Source organism: Bos taurus, chromosome X (assembly GCF_002263795.3).
Source record: "Bos taurus isolate L1 Dominette 01449 registration number 42190680 breed Hereford chromosome X, ARS-UCD2.0, whole genome shotgun sequence".
Lineage (NCBI taxonomy): Eukaryota > Metazoa > Chordata > Mammalia > Artiodactyla > Bovidae > Bos > Bos taurus.
The window spans coordinates 121673051-121689921 of record NC_037357.1 but is presented as its reverse complement, the minus strand read 5'-3'; the positions used below and the strand labels follow the sequence as shown (position 1 = coordinate 121689921).

The following is a 16871-nucleotide window of genomic DNA, read 5'->3' as shown; positions in this document are numbered from 1 at the left end:
CTATTGCAGTCGAGTCTGTTTCACCAAAGGTGGCCGTGCACTGTCTTACACAGCCCCATCTATTTCTGGGTATTTTTCTATAAATCTTGCCACTTGATGTCTCAGTGTCCTTTAAACCATTCTCATCAGGGCAGTACGTTTCATGCTTGCCTAGAAGATTAATGATGGTTTTTCTGCATTATTGTTTCTAATATTGAGAAGCATACAATTTGATTAACACTTCATTTGGGAAACATCAGCTATAAAAAATCAGTGTTTTCAACAGAATCTTTAATGTCTAGTTAAGGCAAGTGTCTTATTCATGACTGCTCTGAGTTGGCCATTAGGAGTAAGTATTTTAGGCTGCTTATTCAAATCAGGCTGCTTGGTGTTATGTCAGCAGAGTCAAAATTATACACAGGAAAGAAGCTGTGGCCATCCCATCAGCCTCAGACTTATAGCCCTCCACACGGAGTGCTCACTATGCTACCACTCAGGTCAGCAGGCTACCATGCTTGTTAGAATCAAAGACTAGCAGCAGTGTATTACTAACTGTCCTGCTGAAGGCCAGCATGCGTTGTGACCTACTAAAGTGAATTTGCACTAACCAAGTACAGACCTGCAGAGGAAATAAGTTTCATGTCTCTAGCTCCAAACTTTTTTCTCAGTTTGCCAAGAAAGTAAAGATAGGAAATATCAGGCAAGTGAACAGAAGGAGCCATGGGAGAAAATGTTAAAATACAGCCTATCTTCAGTTTTAAGGATTAGGAACTATGTCACCACAACCTAGATGGGTGGGATGAGGTGGGAAGTGGGAGGGAGGTGACATACGTATACCTATAGCTGATTCGTGTTGATGTATGGCAGAAACCAACACATTGTAATGGAACTATCCTTCAATTAAAAGTAAATAAACTTTTATAAAAGAATTATGTCATCAACCAAACCCATTTCATGATCTGTATCATGTAGTGCTTATGAGTTTACAGAGCAATTTAAGAAGCAAGATATACCTACATCTGTTACCTGAATGGTTTTTTCATTTTCTTTGTACATGTAGAATTTGGCCCTGCTTGGGAGGTGTAAATTTAGTCTTCTTTGGAGCATACTTCTTAGAGCATACTTCAATCGATGTTCTCATAGTTGAACTACCTTTTGTCTTATTTTGAAATTCACTTCTTTAACTGAGTCATATTGTGATTTTTCTCAGGCTGAACTCATTTTAATCTAAATGGATAGTACTAAAAGTACACAGATGAGACCTGTCTTGTTTTCCTTTGACTGAAAAGTCAGCTTGCATATTAATTATCCTGACCTACTTCACTGGCATTTGGGAGAAGACAACTAATTTCCTATTATCCCAATTAGCACTTTGGAATCTTACTGAGGTGTAAACCTTATAATACCTCAGTGAAATTAAATTATAAATTATGTCAGCCTATGCAGCTTTCAAGGAGTATTAATCATAAAGTTATGGGACAAAATATAAAGATATAATATTCTTTATTCAGAAATCATCTGCTGTAACACTAAAATACAGTTTTGGTTAATACAGCTTGAAGTCTGCTTCTAATAGCTGTCTTTCCCTTGCCATACTATGCGGTTTAGGTGAGATTTTTGAAAGCTTTATCCCTTAATCCTGCTGATTTCCCTCTTGGCAATTAAAAGAGCACTCTTTATCAGCCATACATTTTTGGTGCCTCCGGGTACTCAATGAAGTTATAATGTGCTCTTTTTCATTGTCCTAATCTATCAGCATTCAATTTACACATTTATTAGTTTGGTCTTAGGAATCTAAAGCAAATCCTGGGGTTTTTTGTTAGCAGGGATGAGAGTTGGTGATGGATAAAATGTTACCTACTAGCTACAATACCTATCAGGTTATCTGGCTAGGATATTTATTGATGCTTTCAAAATGAGATCTGCCAAGAAATATGCTTTAAAGTTGTTGTTGTTATTGTTGTTTCTAACAGCCATTGCACACCATTGCTAATTTAAGAGCTATACAAAATGTGCAGCTCAGTGCCTTAATATCTTAAATAATCTAGGCAGAGAGGCTAGATAATGACTACTAATATCATGCAGAAGAAGATAGATTAATCCTCTTCAATCATTTTGAGAGTCCTGAAGTAATTTCCTGAAGAGTTTCTAAATGCTATGAATTTTATTTTTAAGAACATTCAGGTAAGAAGTATATGGGCAAGGGGAAGATATTCTCAGAATATGAAATTGTGTTAAAGGAAAAAAAGGAGCAAGTTGAAAATAAAAATATTGCAGTACTTTTTACTATTTTATTTATTGTCAAGATAAATTATGCTCAAGCACAAAGAGTTTGGAAGAGCATAATCATCAATAATATCTTAAATTACAGTTCAGGTCTAAAGGGAATAGATGGAAAAGATATACAAGCAATGTGAATAAAAAGACAGGTACCAAAAAGAGAAAGAATAGTAGAGAACCTTAAAAATGTCACTTTTGTGAAGTTCAAGGGCACCATTCTTGGCTGCTTATGTAAGACATAGATATTGAAAAAAAAGAAACAGGACTTCCCTGGTGGCCCAGTGGTTAAGAATCTGCCTTCCAACACAGGGGATGTGGGTTCCATCCCTGATCAGGGAACTAAGATCCCATGTGTTCCAATGAAGATCTGACACAGCCATAAATAAATAAATATTAACAATTAAAAAAAAAAAAAAACTCTAGAAAGCAAAAACAAATAGTCTCTTAATACTGTACTACCTGATTTTGAAGAAAGACTGTTAGGGAGACATAAACACTAAAGATTGGATATAAAATAGAATGTAGCTATGATTCTGGTATTAGTTATAGGTTGGATTTTTAATCACACCTCCTCCTTTTTTTGTTTGGATAATGGGGAAAAGCTAATTATCTTAACTTACTGAAAGTTCAGAGATGGAGTTGTTCTGGAATAAATGTCATGGCTCTGTAATGTCAGGACTCAGCTAACTTTTCTGTAATGCCAACAGCTCTGAGCATCACTTTTCATAAGATAGCATCCAAAACCCAAAGACCAGACCCTATTCTTGGTATTTTTTGTAAAATCAAAACTTCCTAGATCCTTCCAGCAGACTTAGCCCTAGATTTCACAGGCCAGGGCTGCATCACATGCCCCTGCCTAAATATCAAAGGAAATGAAATGATTATGAGTTTAGACTAACCTTGATTTGTAAGATCATAAAGAACAGGAGTGTAGCAAACTGTCTACCATTACTATCTATTGATACATGAGCCTCGGTACTATTATGTGTATCATCAAATATATTTGTTCCAGTAGTGTTTCACCCTTTCAGTGTATATATACAAACACACCCCAGATCACATCACATCATTTGAAACTCTTGACCCTAATAAAATGTTAAATATCAGAAAGAGGATGTATATTACATAAACCTTGAAAATGTAACAAGTTAGATATGTAGTTGACCTTTGAAATAAATAAGCATGTTTTCCTATGAACACTGAGTGACCAACGGCTAGAATACAGTTTCTGGAGACATTCCTCAGTTCATATCTTTGCTTTGTCACTTTACCACTTCCAAGTGGTATGACTGATCAAGTTACTTAACACCTCTAGACCTCAATTGTTAGATGATGTGGTAACAGTTCCTACTTTTTGAGGTTATATGAGGATTGAATGAGGTAATGCCAGAAAGCACTTAGTTTCCATTTTTGACACACTGTAAGTCTATCCAATAAATGTTTTATAATTATGTAATTTATGTAGATTTCATGCAGATTTGGATTTAAGCAAAGAGGGCAATTACAATACTTAAATAGTGAATTAGTCCTGGCAAACCTCACTGAATAACATTTACCTGACTACATGACCTAACTTTGTTCAGTGCCAGCTATTGAGTTGAATCATATGAATTGCTGTTTTTGTAGGTCAAAATGATGAAGTATCAGCAATTTTGTATATTTCAACATAATATGTTAGCTGTGCTCTAGGAGCTAAAATAGAAATGTCCCTCATTTCACATTCTTATCAGTCACTCTTCCTTTCCTTTTTGACTTTGGACATTTGGGAACTCAAAAGAAACTTTGTATTCCAAATAGAAGTTACTTCATATATATTTGGGCTTTTCTGGTGACTCAGATGGAAAAGAATCTGCCTGCAATGCGGGAAGACCTGGGTTCGATCCCTGGGTCAGGAAGACCCCCTGGAGAAGGGAATGGCTACCTACTCCAGTGGCTACCTACTCCAGTAGGATATATTCCACGAGGTCACAAAGGGTTGGACACAACTGAGCACCACTTTCACACTTTCACTTTTTTTTTCATATATATTTACTGAAATATTTGTTTATAGATCTTGCCATTCAGGTTCAGATATTTTCCCCTAAGAGAGATCTACCCTAACAGCCCAGTCTGACCCAGATGTCCCTTCCCTGCCCCACCCCCACCATTCATCCTTGGTTGTGCTACCCTGTTTTATATTCTTCACAGTTTTATCACTTTGAGTATAATATCAATGCTGTTAGCTGGTTTATTTTCCATCTCTACCCACCAGTGTATAAATTTCTAAAGAACAGGGATTTTATTCTTGTCTTGTATACCCAGTGCCCAAAACAGTATATGGCCCATAGTAGGCCAGGCAGTATTGGATAAATGAGTAAGTGAAGGAATGAATAATTGTAACCCTTTTATCACTAATTCTTTCCCATTTTATTATATAGTAGTTAAAGCTAAGGGGAGGGAGGAGGGAGGAGGGTTCAGAATGGGGAACACATGTATACCTGTGGCGGATTCATTTTGATATTTGGCAAAACTAATACAATTATGTAAAGTTTAAAAATAAAATAAACATTACAAAATTCTTTATTTTGGGTATCTTGTAAAGGGAAGGGCAGGACTGCATGTGTTCAGCATACCTTCTCCATGCTGGGCACCACAAAGCTAGGATACTAATAACTAGAATTACTGCTCTTTGTATTGATATTATAGCTAATTTATAGTCACTTTCTCTATGTTGAAACCATTTTCTTCCTGTTGTACTCCCATTTCAAAGATGAAGGCCACAAGAAGATGACATATTAGATAAGCAAGTTATTGTTAGAAACCAGATCTTTCAGCACCCATTGGTAGTTGATTTTCCTACCAAAATCTGCTGCCTTCCTCAGAAGTCACCCAACACCTAACTTCGTCCTGATTCATTCGTAAAATGTGTTGAAATTGCAACTTGTACTTTAGCAAATAGCCAATAGCCTGCATCAGCCAGGAAAATATTCTCAGAAGTTTCATAATAAGTAATGAAGCCAGATTCAGTTGGCTAAAGAATGAATTCTAGATGCTGCAGAGTCATACCAGCAGAAGGTGTGGACAGAGAAGAGTTAAAACTCACATACAAGAATGACAACCCCTCACCTGTATAGCTAAGACTAGTTATGATTTACAGTTTGTTTTCCCAAGAAAGATGATGCAGTTCAGCCACACTGCTAGTTGTTACTATTTTCACACACCAAAAGGCAATCCCCTTTCTTCAGATCAGTGGTAGCATATAGTCAGTTTCTCAGTAAAATTTGTTCTAGCTTATTTTATGAGAAGCTGTTCTAAGTTTAAACTCCTTTTATCTGGGTCGCCCTTGCCAAAGCTGAAGGTCACAAATGCTGCTTTTTTTCCCCTCTGTATATGAAGTCTACCTGCTATGGTTACCAACTAGTGGAAGATAGTAGATTAAGACATAATAGGGATACACTATAAAACATGCATTTGAAGTTTTTAAACTTTCCTACATGTTTTTCTTTTATTGTTTTATTGAAAAGTAGTAACTTACTTGTTGCTAGATAAACAAATTAATTAAAATACAATGATAAATGTATCATTATGATACATTTGTATATGTATAAAGTATATATTATGATACAAATGTATCAAATGATAAATGATAAAGTAAAAAGCAACCCTCATTCTTACTCTCCAGAGGTAACTTCTTTTAAAAGTTAAAGCTTTAAAAATTCTTGTATGAATTTGTTTTTCTCATATATCTTTTTCCTGTAACTCAGTGTGAGTAGGGAGGGATGATATGGTTTAGTTGGTTTCAAGTTAGTGGATTTCCTCAAATTTTTTTGATGTGATTTATAATATAATATAATTGTTTATAATATAAGCAGTAGTCTTGTGTAATTACTTACATACCACCTCAGAACCCAGCCCCAATCCCAGCATATATCACCCTAGAAAATGCAGCAGTTACCTGTTGACTATTTCAAAAATGATGGAAGGAGCTGGAAGAAATGACAATGGCTGTACATTCATGCTTAACACCTCACACACATACACACTCAGAGTGGTATGTCGCTCCTTGCCTGCCTGCCCAATGCCTTAATGCTGTGACTTTTTCCCACCCTTCTTTACGGGGGTCTTCCTGTAATGTCAGCTTATCCCAAATATCTGTGATGAAAACAGCTAAGCCAGAGACAAGTAGCTAAAAAACATAGCAAGTCTAGCCTTCAAAGCTAGAACGTAGAACTCAGAGATGGACTTCAGAACTACTGTGTCTGGTGGTCAGTTTTTTTCACCTGTGACTTTGGCTTTAATCTTTTTACTAAACCATCTCCCTTACTTCTTTTTTCCAGTGTTCTCACAAATTCCTTCCTCTGGCCTCTCAAACTTTCTTATGTTTAGTCATATGCACTTTAGCCCTAATAGTTGGTCCTAATAGCTCGATCTTTTACACTCTGAAATTTTGTCTTTAATGTGAAAATACTCACTAATATGACATCCAATAAGGAAAAAGTACCTATCATTATATATCTTAAATGCAAAAGTGGCAATTGGTCATTAAAAATATTTTAATATTTAAACCTCATCCTTGAGAATTCTAGGTTATTGTCTCTGATATGTAATTTGAAAATTTCATATATATTTGTTTCTATTACAAATAAAAATTTCCAATAAGATCAATTTTCTAGGTTATCTCACAGAAATTATAGAATGTTTGAAAATAAGAGTGATAGTTATTAAGATTCATTTTACAGATGTAAATTCTTTAACATTCTTAATCCTGGATTCCCTAATATTTCAATATCTAAATTCAGCCTACTAAAATGTAAAATAAACCTCTGTATTGTATTTTTGCTTTGCTGTATCAATATATAGTCTATTGAGTTCTAAGTGTGTATTTATTCATTCATTCAACAGACATTTACTGTTTGTTTATTACAAGCCAGGCACTATGTTAAGAGTATATCTAACTCTTTTGTAAGTCTACTTACAACAAAAGTTTGTAAATTATCTTTGAAAAATAAGAAAAATCTTTCTGATAGCATGAAACAGAGCAAATAACTCAAAGTATTCAGCCTCCTTTTTACACTATGCCAATAATTCCCCTAATAACCAATTGATAATATAAAAATGATCCTTTGAGAGATACTGCAAGATATTCTTTGTTCATTTTAAGGTACTTATCACTTATGCAAAATTTATAAAGCTGGTTAGGATCAAATAATATCACTCTTGAGCTATTTCTGATTTGGCTCATTCCTTAAACATTATGGTTGGGGAAAATACTTCTTGGTTAATCTCATATGCTGATTAACTGAAACCAGATGTCTAAAACTTCTCATTTATTTCTATAAAATTAGGAATTTTTTCTCAATCGAAGAAATATTAATCTATGGTCAGTATGATACATAGGCCATGATACTATACTGACCACAAGGTAAATATTTGATGATTGAGAAGATGCTTCCCAGTTTTATAGTACAACTAAAATGGAATTTGATCATCAGAAAAGCCTACTATTGACAGAGTACCAAATACAGAAAATTATACTGTATTTTGAATGTCCATTTTAGGGAAATCTTAACCTTTTTAAACAGAATTTTTCTCTTTCTTCCACCTTTATAACCCCATATCTTCCATGATTTTGAATCTGGTATATTTATTGTGCTTTTTCTCTTCTGATAAATGATCTGTAGGCTTTCTTGACTTAATACCTAAGATTTATTCATTTAAGACCTGAATTTTCTCATCCATGACTTTATTGCTTCCTTTCTTTTAGTATTTTCCTTAAATTGTTGTTGCCCTAATTTTGAGTCTATTCTATAACCTTATGAAATGGGTATTTTGAAGCACTCACTTTAGGATTCTTAGTGAGAGAAAATAGCCCATAACTTCAGCATTACTAAACTTGAACTTTACCTTTTTTCCTCTAGCATCTCTGCTATTTTCTCCTTGTTCTTTACCAATGTCAACAGGCAGGGGTTTTCATGCCTTTTCTATAAAGAACAGGGAGCAGGGACAGCTTGGAATCTGTTTGGCTTCAACACAACCCACTGCCAACTCTGACAGTAAGCCCCACCCCTCACTTTGTATTCTATTCTCTGATACCCTATGAGTTTGCTGGGGAGCCATCTCTTGATTTAGCATCCTGGGTTCTAAGACTCATGATCATCTTTTATTAACCTAATTAGAAGGAGTGTGCCTCAGCTCTGGAGGTCGAAAAGATGTTTACAATTTTAAAAATAATTCTGTACAAATGTTGAATATCTTTGCTGAATAATTAAGTGAAAAGTTAGCCATAACTTTGAAATCTTCTTTAGATATGTAACACTTTTTGTGTGTGTTGCTGTGAATAGTGTCTCTCTGGTAAATGCTACAGAACCCATTTTAAATGTTTTATATTAAGGTGAAGAATTAATTTAATAATAGATAAATTGTTTTTTATTGGAGGAGGCATATAACAAGTGCCATGCTATGTGTAAATATGCATAATGATTAGCTATCTCACCATAGAAATTAGAGTTTTAAATATCATCCTCACACCCAATATGGAAATATCTTTATACACTTGATGAATTTTACTGAGTCTCTGCTTGAATATTTTAGGGACCTAGAGCTTACTGCCCCCAAAGACAGGGCATTCCATGTTGGACAGCTCTAGTTTAAAAGGTCTTCCTGGTAGTGATATAAAAGCTGACTTCTTATAAATTTTCTACTCATTGTGGGTCTTGACATTGAAAATCAGAAAAATACTGAAAGGCTGACATGTGGAAGATGGATGAATGATCTTTAAGATTCCAGAGGACATAATAGATGCATGGAGGGTGATTTTAGATTGATATGAGGGAAAACGTTCCAATGATTGCATTTGCCCAAGAGTGGGATAACTGGTTTTTGTCAGTTTAGAGGATTCCTCCTTACCCTGTGTTTAAGAAGGAACCAAAAACCAGCTACCAATCAGGGCTTCCAGAGTCAGTGGGACAACTGAATGTGATTGCTTCTTCTAACTCTAAGATTTTATGGTTCTCTTCAGCATAATGGCCTCACCTTTGCTCTCTTGTGTATCTGCACATTGTACATGTCCAAAAGTGTACAGTAGAATTGTGTTATCAGACATTATTTGTGTTGCCTTATCTCCGAGCTGAATGCATATAATCACCTTAACTTTATAACCTGTGACATAAGTTCTACACAATCCTGGTTACCCGCATCTGTCTGCCTTGTTTCTTTTCAGTGTCTCCATGCCATGTGTACTGGAACTGTTGCAGCAATCTAGACATGATATTTTTGTGGACATGATTATGTTAGTTTAACCTACTCACTGTCGATTCATATGATGCTTTTATGTCAAGTAGCATCCCCACACTTATTTACTTTATTTTTAACCTAAATGCAACTATTTATTTTTCTTGCTGTTAAAGTTTTAACTTTTCAGCTTTTCACCTAGCAATATTCAATCCTGTTAAGAAAGTTTGGACTCTCAGTTTTATTCTATGGTACTAATCATTCCTCCTGTTGTTGAATAATCCTCCAAGGTTCCAAGTATCCTTTCTATGTTTTTAACTGCTTCACTGAATAAGGAAACACACAAAACATTTTAAAGAAGAAAGGAGCAAGGACGTAGCTGTGGGGCATTCAAACTGAAATTTTATATATGCTAATTTCATTCAGTCATTCAGTATCCTTATCTGGCTCCAACTAATTAATAGTAATATCACTCAGTCCATATTACACCAGTTTATTCATAAGGATATCATGCAAAATTTTATCAAATGCAAGGCTCACTGCCCTTGGCTTTCCACTTGTCTCCCAACCTAGAGATACTGTCCAGGGCAGATGGGGGAAGCCAGTTAAAAATGTTTCATATCTATTGAATGCATGTTGGTCATTCAACTGAAATTAAAAAATGAAACTCCTCCCACTAATAGTCTGTTCTAAAACTTTATCATGTATCTATGTCAGGTTTATCACTGTGTTCTCTGAAGAACCCATGCAAAGTTTGGTTTATTTGTATAAGAGAACTCTCTCTTTAAACAATGTCTCAGGCAATCTGATGGTGACCCTAAAATAAATTCCAAAAATTCATTCAGTTCCTAAGATTATTCATTCAGTTCCTAAGATTATTCTTCTAGTTCAAAGAGACCATAATGTAGTTCTTTTGATAAGATAGGCCGTTATCTCAAGACACATGTCTTTTAAATTTCCTAGTGTAAAGACTTCTCTCCTTGCAGGAAACACCTAAAATACCATTGAAGTCATATACTACCTACCACCTTCCCATTTGGATTTAAAAAAAAAAATTTTTTTTTTTTTTTAAGTTCTGTCTTCAGCTTCTTAACAATCCTCAGCTGAACATTTGCCTTCCTGGTATTCTTCTTGCAAGCAATTGGTATTATTTTCCACTTGTTCATTTCTAGTACCCTCTTCCTTAAAAGCTTTTACTAAGGAATTTCCTGTAACTATCTTGACTGGAACTACATCTCCTTTCCTTCTCTCATTGAGACTGTTTATGTTTGTACTACTAGAATTTCATTTTTTAAAACTACTGATCAAAAAAAAAAAAATGATCATTCAAAATTTCTGTTTTACTCTCTGAAGTTTTAAAATCATATTCCTTATCATCTCATGTTCATACCCAACTATGTGTTTTCTCTCCTTGCCACTAGAAAAAATAGAAAACAATTAAGCTACTTTTAATTCCCTACATGTCTAAAGTGCCACTTAGTTATCCCCCGTTGTTCAGTGTTAGATTCCAAATAGATTTTAGTCATAGTCATTTCTTTATATTTTTGTGACATGAAATTGTCAGGGCTTTAATGGACTCAGCAATTACTTACAAGTATTAATCTCATTTTTAATTAATTAAGCCCCATAGTATATTGGTGATAAGCAAAAAATATTGGAACTCAGGTTATATTGTTTCATATTTGTTCATCTTCAAAAGGTTTCATAGAAGCTGATCACAAGCTTTTTTGTATTCTGCAAATTGCACAACTGGAGTTATAAAAACTAGATTACTTCATTAGGACAGTTTGTAAGATCTTTTATTCTTACATCTCTCAATACCAGAATGTGCCAAGATACAGTATTAGGACCACACAGACCTTGGCCATTAATAGAATCTAGCAAGAGTAAGGAAATAAGAATACCAGAGATTTCTGGTAACTTTTTTTTTAACCCAGAGTGCTATCCCTGATCAGCCATATTCCTTGGTCAGCCTCATTCAGTGGTTCCTAAGACTTAGCATTTCTTGGCTTCCCTGGTGGCTCAGACGGTAAAGCGTCTGCCTGCAATGCAGGAGACCCAGGTTCGATTCCTGGGTCAGGAAGGTCCCCTGGAGAAGGAAATGGCAATCCACTCCAGCACTCTTGCCTGGAAAATCCCATGGATGGAGGAGCCTGATAGGCTACAGTCCATGGGGTCACAAAGAGTCAGACACGACTGAGCGACTTCACTTTCACTTTCAAGAATTAGCATTTCTTCACTGTAATCTACGTCACATTTTCTGTCTATCAACTGTAGCTTCAAATTGTAGAAACAAGCTGCATTCAAATCTCTTCATGTTAAGACCTTTTATATAAAATGATAATATCTTGGTAATAAAAAAAACTATACTACCAATTTCTGGTCTAAATAATTTATGGGTGACACTTTCATACTTCTGTTTATTGAATTAACTTGCTATAATAAGATATATGCTGCCTATCTATAAAAGACAAGGATATTTCTTGGCGATCGTCTCTTTTATTATGGTTTTTAGAGAATATATGGTAAGATCTCATGTGTGGTTTAATGAAAAGTAGAGTTGAGCTACACTGTCTATGTACTTTGATACTGTCATACATAGTTAGTGATCTCTCTCTCCTATCTGAATAGTTAATACAACTGATGGTAAAAATAAATGAACAAACACACACACTAGATTTAGCCCTTCAAAAATTACTTTGCTAATAGTTCACTGAGCATATGTGTATTAAATAAGGTTTATATTAACAACATATGCTTCACTGTCATAGAACCAAGACTATACAGATAGTAAATAAAACTTTTGGGGGGATTTATATAATAGCTTACAAAATACTGCATGCTGTTAGAAGAAGAGACATGGGTGTCCCCAAATTGGTTTCCGATTAATATAATATGGAGAATAAAAAAAGGAATAACTGTTCTATAATTCCAGCTAAAATTTAGCAATTCCACTTACTATTTTGAGCAATTTATCAGTGACTTTCAGGCTTTCAGAGTTTAATAAATATACCCGAAAAATAATAATGAGAAAACCAGACTATGAATGACACACTGTTTAAGCATCAGTAATATTTCCACTGGTGAATTCAAATCAGTCTTCAGTTTCTGAAATGTATAGGGAAGTCCTGTGCATTACTGACATTCAGAGCTATCTTTTTAGTATATTGAGATGATTGACATCAAACTAGGGACTTTAAGCCAGTTAAACTATTTTCATGAAATGCAGAGCTATCCTATTTCACACTCTTAAGTTTTAAAAAGAAAAAGAAGGAAAAGGGATATAATGCAGTTTGTTTTACTTAGTTTTTGGTGGCTCAGACAATAAAGCGTCTGCCTGCAGTGCAGGAGACCTGGGTTCAGTCCCTGAGTTGGGAAGATCCCCTGGAGAAGGAAATGGCAACCCACTTCAGTACTCTTGCCTGGAAAACTCCATGGACTGAGGAGCCTGGTAGGCTACAGTCCATGGGGTTGCAAAGAGTCAGACACGACTGAGCGACTTCACTACTACCAAGTTAAGCAGCACTTAATTATCATCTGAAAGGTAAACCATAAAAGCAGTCATAAATGATGTCTTTACAGGTCATATATTTGACCAGTGACTAAAAGCTCAAGAATATTTTATTGTATCTGCAATTGAGTTTAGTGGAGTTGAAATGATAAAAATTGTGTCTATGAAGTTATAATTCTTATGGCTAAAGAATACCTAAATCAGATCCCTGATGATTATACAGTGCAGGTAACAAACAAATTCAAGGGATTAGATCTGGTAGACAAAGTGCCTGAAGAACTTATGTCCAGGAGGCAGTGACCAAAACTATCCCAAGAAAAAGAAATGCAAGAAGGCAAAGTGGTCATCTGAGGAAATTTTACAAATAGCTGAAGAAAGAAGAGAAGCAAAAGGCAACAGAGAAAAGGGAAGATATATCCAACTGAATGCAGAGTTCCAGAGAATAACAAGGAGAGATAAGAAGGCCTTCTTCAATGAACAATGCAAAGAAATAGAGGAAAACAATAGAATGGGAAAGACGGGAGATCTCTTCAAGAAAATTGGAGATATCAAGGGAACATTTCATGTAAAGATAGTCAAGATGAAATAGTAAGGACCTAACAGAAGTAGAAGAGATTAAGAAGAGGTGGTAAGAATACACAGACGAACTATACAAAAAAAGATCTTAATGATCTGGATAACCACAATGGTATGGTCACTCACCTAGAGGCAGACAACGTGGAGTGTGAAGGCAAGTGAGCCTAAGGAAGTATTACTACAAAAAAAGCTAATGTAGGTGATGGAATTCCAGCTGAGCTATTTCAAATCCTAAAAGATGATGCTGTTAAAGTGCTGCACTCAATATGTCAGCAAATTTGGAAAACTTCAGTAATGGCCACAGGACTGGAAAAGGTCAATTTTTATTCCAGTCGCAAAGAAGGGCAATACCAAAGACTGTGCAAACTACCATACAGTTGTGCTCATTTCACAAGCTAGTAAGGTAATGCGCAAAATCCTTCAAGCTAGGCTTCAACCGTATGTGAACCAAGAACTTCCAGATGTACAAGCTGGGTTTAGAAAAGGCAGAGGAACCAGAAATCAAATTACCAAAATACGTTGGATCAGAGAAAGCAAGGGAATTCCAGGAAAACATCTGCTTCATTGACTACACTAAAGCCTTTCACTGTGTGAATTACATCAAACTTTGGGAAATACTTGAAGAGATGGGAATAGCAGACCACCTTACCTGTTTACTGAGAAATCTGTATGCAGGTCAAGAAGCAACAGTTAGAACCAGACATGAAACAATGGACTGGTTCAAAATTAGAAATAGAGTATGAAAAGGCTGCATATTGTCACCCTGCTTATTCAACTTCTGTGCAGAGTCCATCTTGTGAAATGCTGGGTTGGATGAATCACAAGTTGGAATCAAGATTGCCAGGAGAAATATCAATAACCTCAGATATGCAAATGATACCACTCTAATGGCAGAAAGTGAAGAGGAACTAAAGAGCCTCTTGACGAAAGTGAAAGAGGAGAGTGGAAAAGCTGGCTTGAAACTCAACATTAAAAGAACCAAGATCATGGCATCTGTTGCCATCACTTCATGGCAAGTAGAAGGGGAAAAAGTGGAAACAGTGACATTTTATTTCCTTGAGCTCCAAAATGACTGCCCACGGTGACTGCAGTCTTGAAATTAAAAGACACTTCGTCCTTTGAAGAAAAGCTATGACAAACCTAGACAGCATATTAAAAAGCAGAGATTGTACTTTGCCAACAAAGGTCCATATAGTCAAAGCTATGAATTTTCCAGTAGTCATGTACAGATGTGAGAGTTGGACCTTAAAGAAGGCTGAGTGCCGAAGAATTGATGCCTTCAAACTGTGGTGTTGGAAAAGACTCTTCAGAGTCCCTTGGACAGCAAGAAGATCAAACTAGTCAATCCAAAAGGAAATCAACCCTGAGTATTAATTAGAAGGACTGATGCTGAAGCTGAAGTTCCAATACTTTGGATACCTAATGAGAAGAGCCAACTCATTAGAAAAGACCCTGATGCTGGAAAAGATTGAAGGCACAAGGAGAACGGGGCAGCAGAGAATGAGATGGTCATATAGCATCACCAACTCAATGGACTCGAATGTGAGCAAACTCTTGAACATAGATACTGGAATGCAAAAGTAGGAAGTCAAGAGATACTTGCCTGGAGTAGCAGGCAAGTTTGGCCTTGGGATACAAAATGAAGCAGGGCAAAGGCTAACAGTTTTGCAAAGAAAACACACTGATCATAGCAAACACTCTTCCAACACAAGAGACTACTCTACACATGGACATCACCAGATGGTCAACACTGAAATCAGATTGATTATATTCTTTGCAGCCGAAGATGGAGAAGCTCTATACAGTCAGCAAAAACAAGACCAGGAACTGACTGTGGCTCAGATCATGAACTCCTTATTGCCAAATTCAGACTTAAATTGAAGAAAGTAGGGGAAACCACTAGATCAGGTATGACCTAAGTCAAATCCCTTACGATCATACAGTGGAAATGACAGATTCAAGGGATTCGATCTGATAAAGTGCCTGAAGAACTATGGATGGAGGTTCATGACATTGTACAGGAGGCAGTGATTAAGACCATCCCCAAGGGGAAAAAAAAAAGGCAAAATAGTTGTCTGGGGAGGCCTTACAAATAGCTGAGAAAAGGAGAGAAGCAAAAGGCAAAGGAGAAAAGGAAGGATATACCCATCTGAATGAGAGTTCCAGAGAATAGCAAGAAGGGATAAGAAAGCTTTCCTCCATGATCAATGCAAAGAAATAGAGGGAAACACTAGAATGGAAAAGACTAGAGATCTCTTCAAGAAAATTAGAGATATCAAGGGAACATCTCTTGCAAAGAAGGGCACAATAAAGGACAGAAATGGATATGTTGTAATGGTGTCTTATTTTGCCTTAGCCACGTGGTATAGAAACCTAATCGTTCAAAATCGTCTGAAATGACTGTTTTGCACATAGCAATAAACCTCAAGGCTGCAACGCCTTCCAGCATCTCTCCAAGTTCAGATCACATCAGTCGCTCAGTCGTGTCCGACTCTTTGCGATCCCATGAATTGCAGCACGCCAGGCCTCCCTATCCATCACCAACTCCCGGAGTTCACTCAGACTCACGTCCATCGAGTCAGTGATGCCATCCAACCATCTCATCCTCTGTCGTCCCCTTCTCCTGCCCCCAATCCCTCCCAGCATCAGAGTCTTTTCCAATGAGTCAACTCTCCAAGTTAGCAAGGTGTTAATAAGATTTTTTTGCAGTAGTTCCTTCTAATCAGCCTCTGTCAACAGAGGACCTTTCGAGAATGTATTTATATACTATATTTATAATTAAAAGCTTGTCCTGAATCTTAGTAAAATTTTGACTCACCTCATCTACTCTGAATGTGAATGACATGTGAATAACTTGACAATCTAGGTCATTCAAGGAAACACCCTTTAGCAGTGGTTAGGCTATCACTTCATATAAGGTCTAGATCATTCTTTTTTGACATAGCAGTGCCATAAATAGCATTCTTTGACCTCAGCGACCTATCTTCCTAAGGTTTTCCCCTCTGCCACATAGTTCACATTAAAGACTTGAAGTAGATCTTCTTAGTAAAATGGAAGGTCTAGTGAAGTAAAGCACTTTATCCAGTTGTATAATAGAATACTTTATTCAGCTTGTACCTCATGTTTGTTATTGTTTAATCACTAAGTCATGTCCAATTCTTTTGCAACCTAATGGACTGTATGTAGCCATCCAGGCTCCTGTCTGTTAGATTTCACAGGCAAGAATACCGGAATGAATTGCCATTTCCTTCTCCAAAGGATATTCCCAACCCAGGGATCAAACTCACCTCTCAGCATTGACAGGTGGATTCTTTAC

General features: G+C 36.2%; 1 protein-coding gene and 1 non-coding gene across 7 annotated transcripts in view; both read left to right on the top strand.

Annotated features, from left to right (window-relative positions):
* Positions 1-16871, top strand: part of CNKSR2 (connector enhancer of kinase suppressor of Ras 2) — a 309235-nt gene that overhangs the window by 264249 nt on the left and 28115 nt on the right. The window lies entirely within an intron of this gene.
* Positions 11480-11552, top strand: TRNAC-GCA (transfer RNA cysteine (anticodon GCA)). The gene has a single exon. It is a non-coding gene; the product is annotated as a tRNA-Cys (tRNA).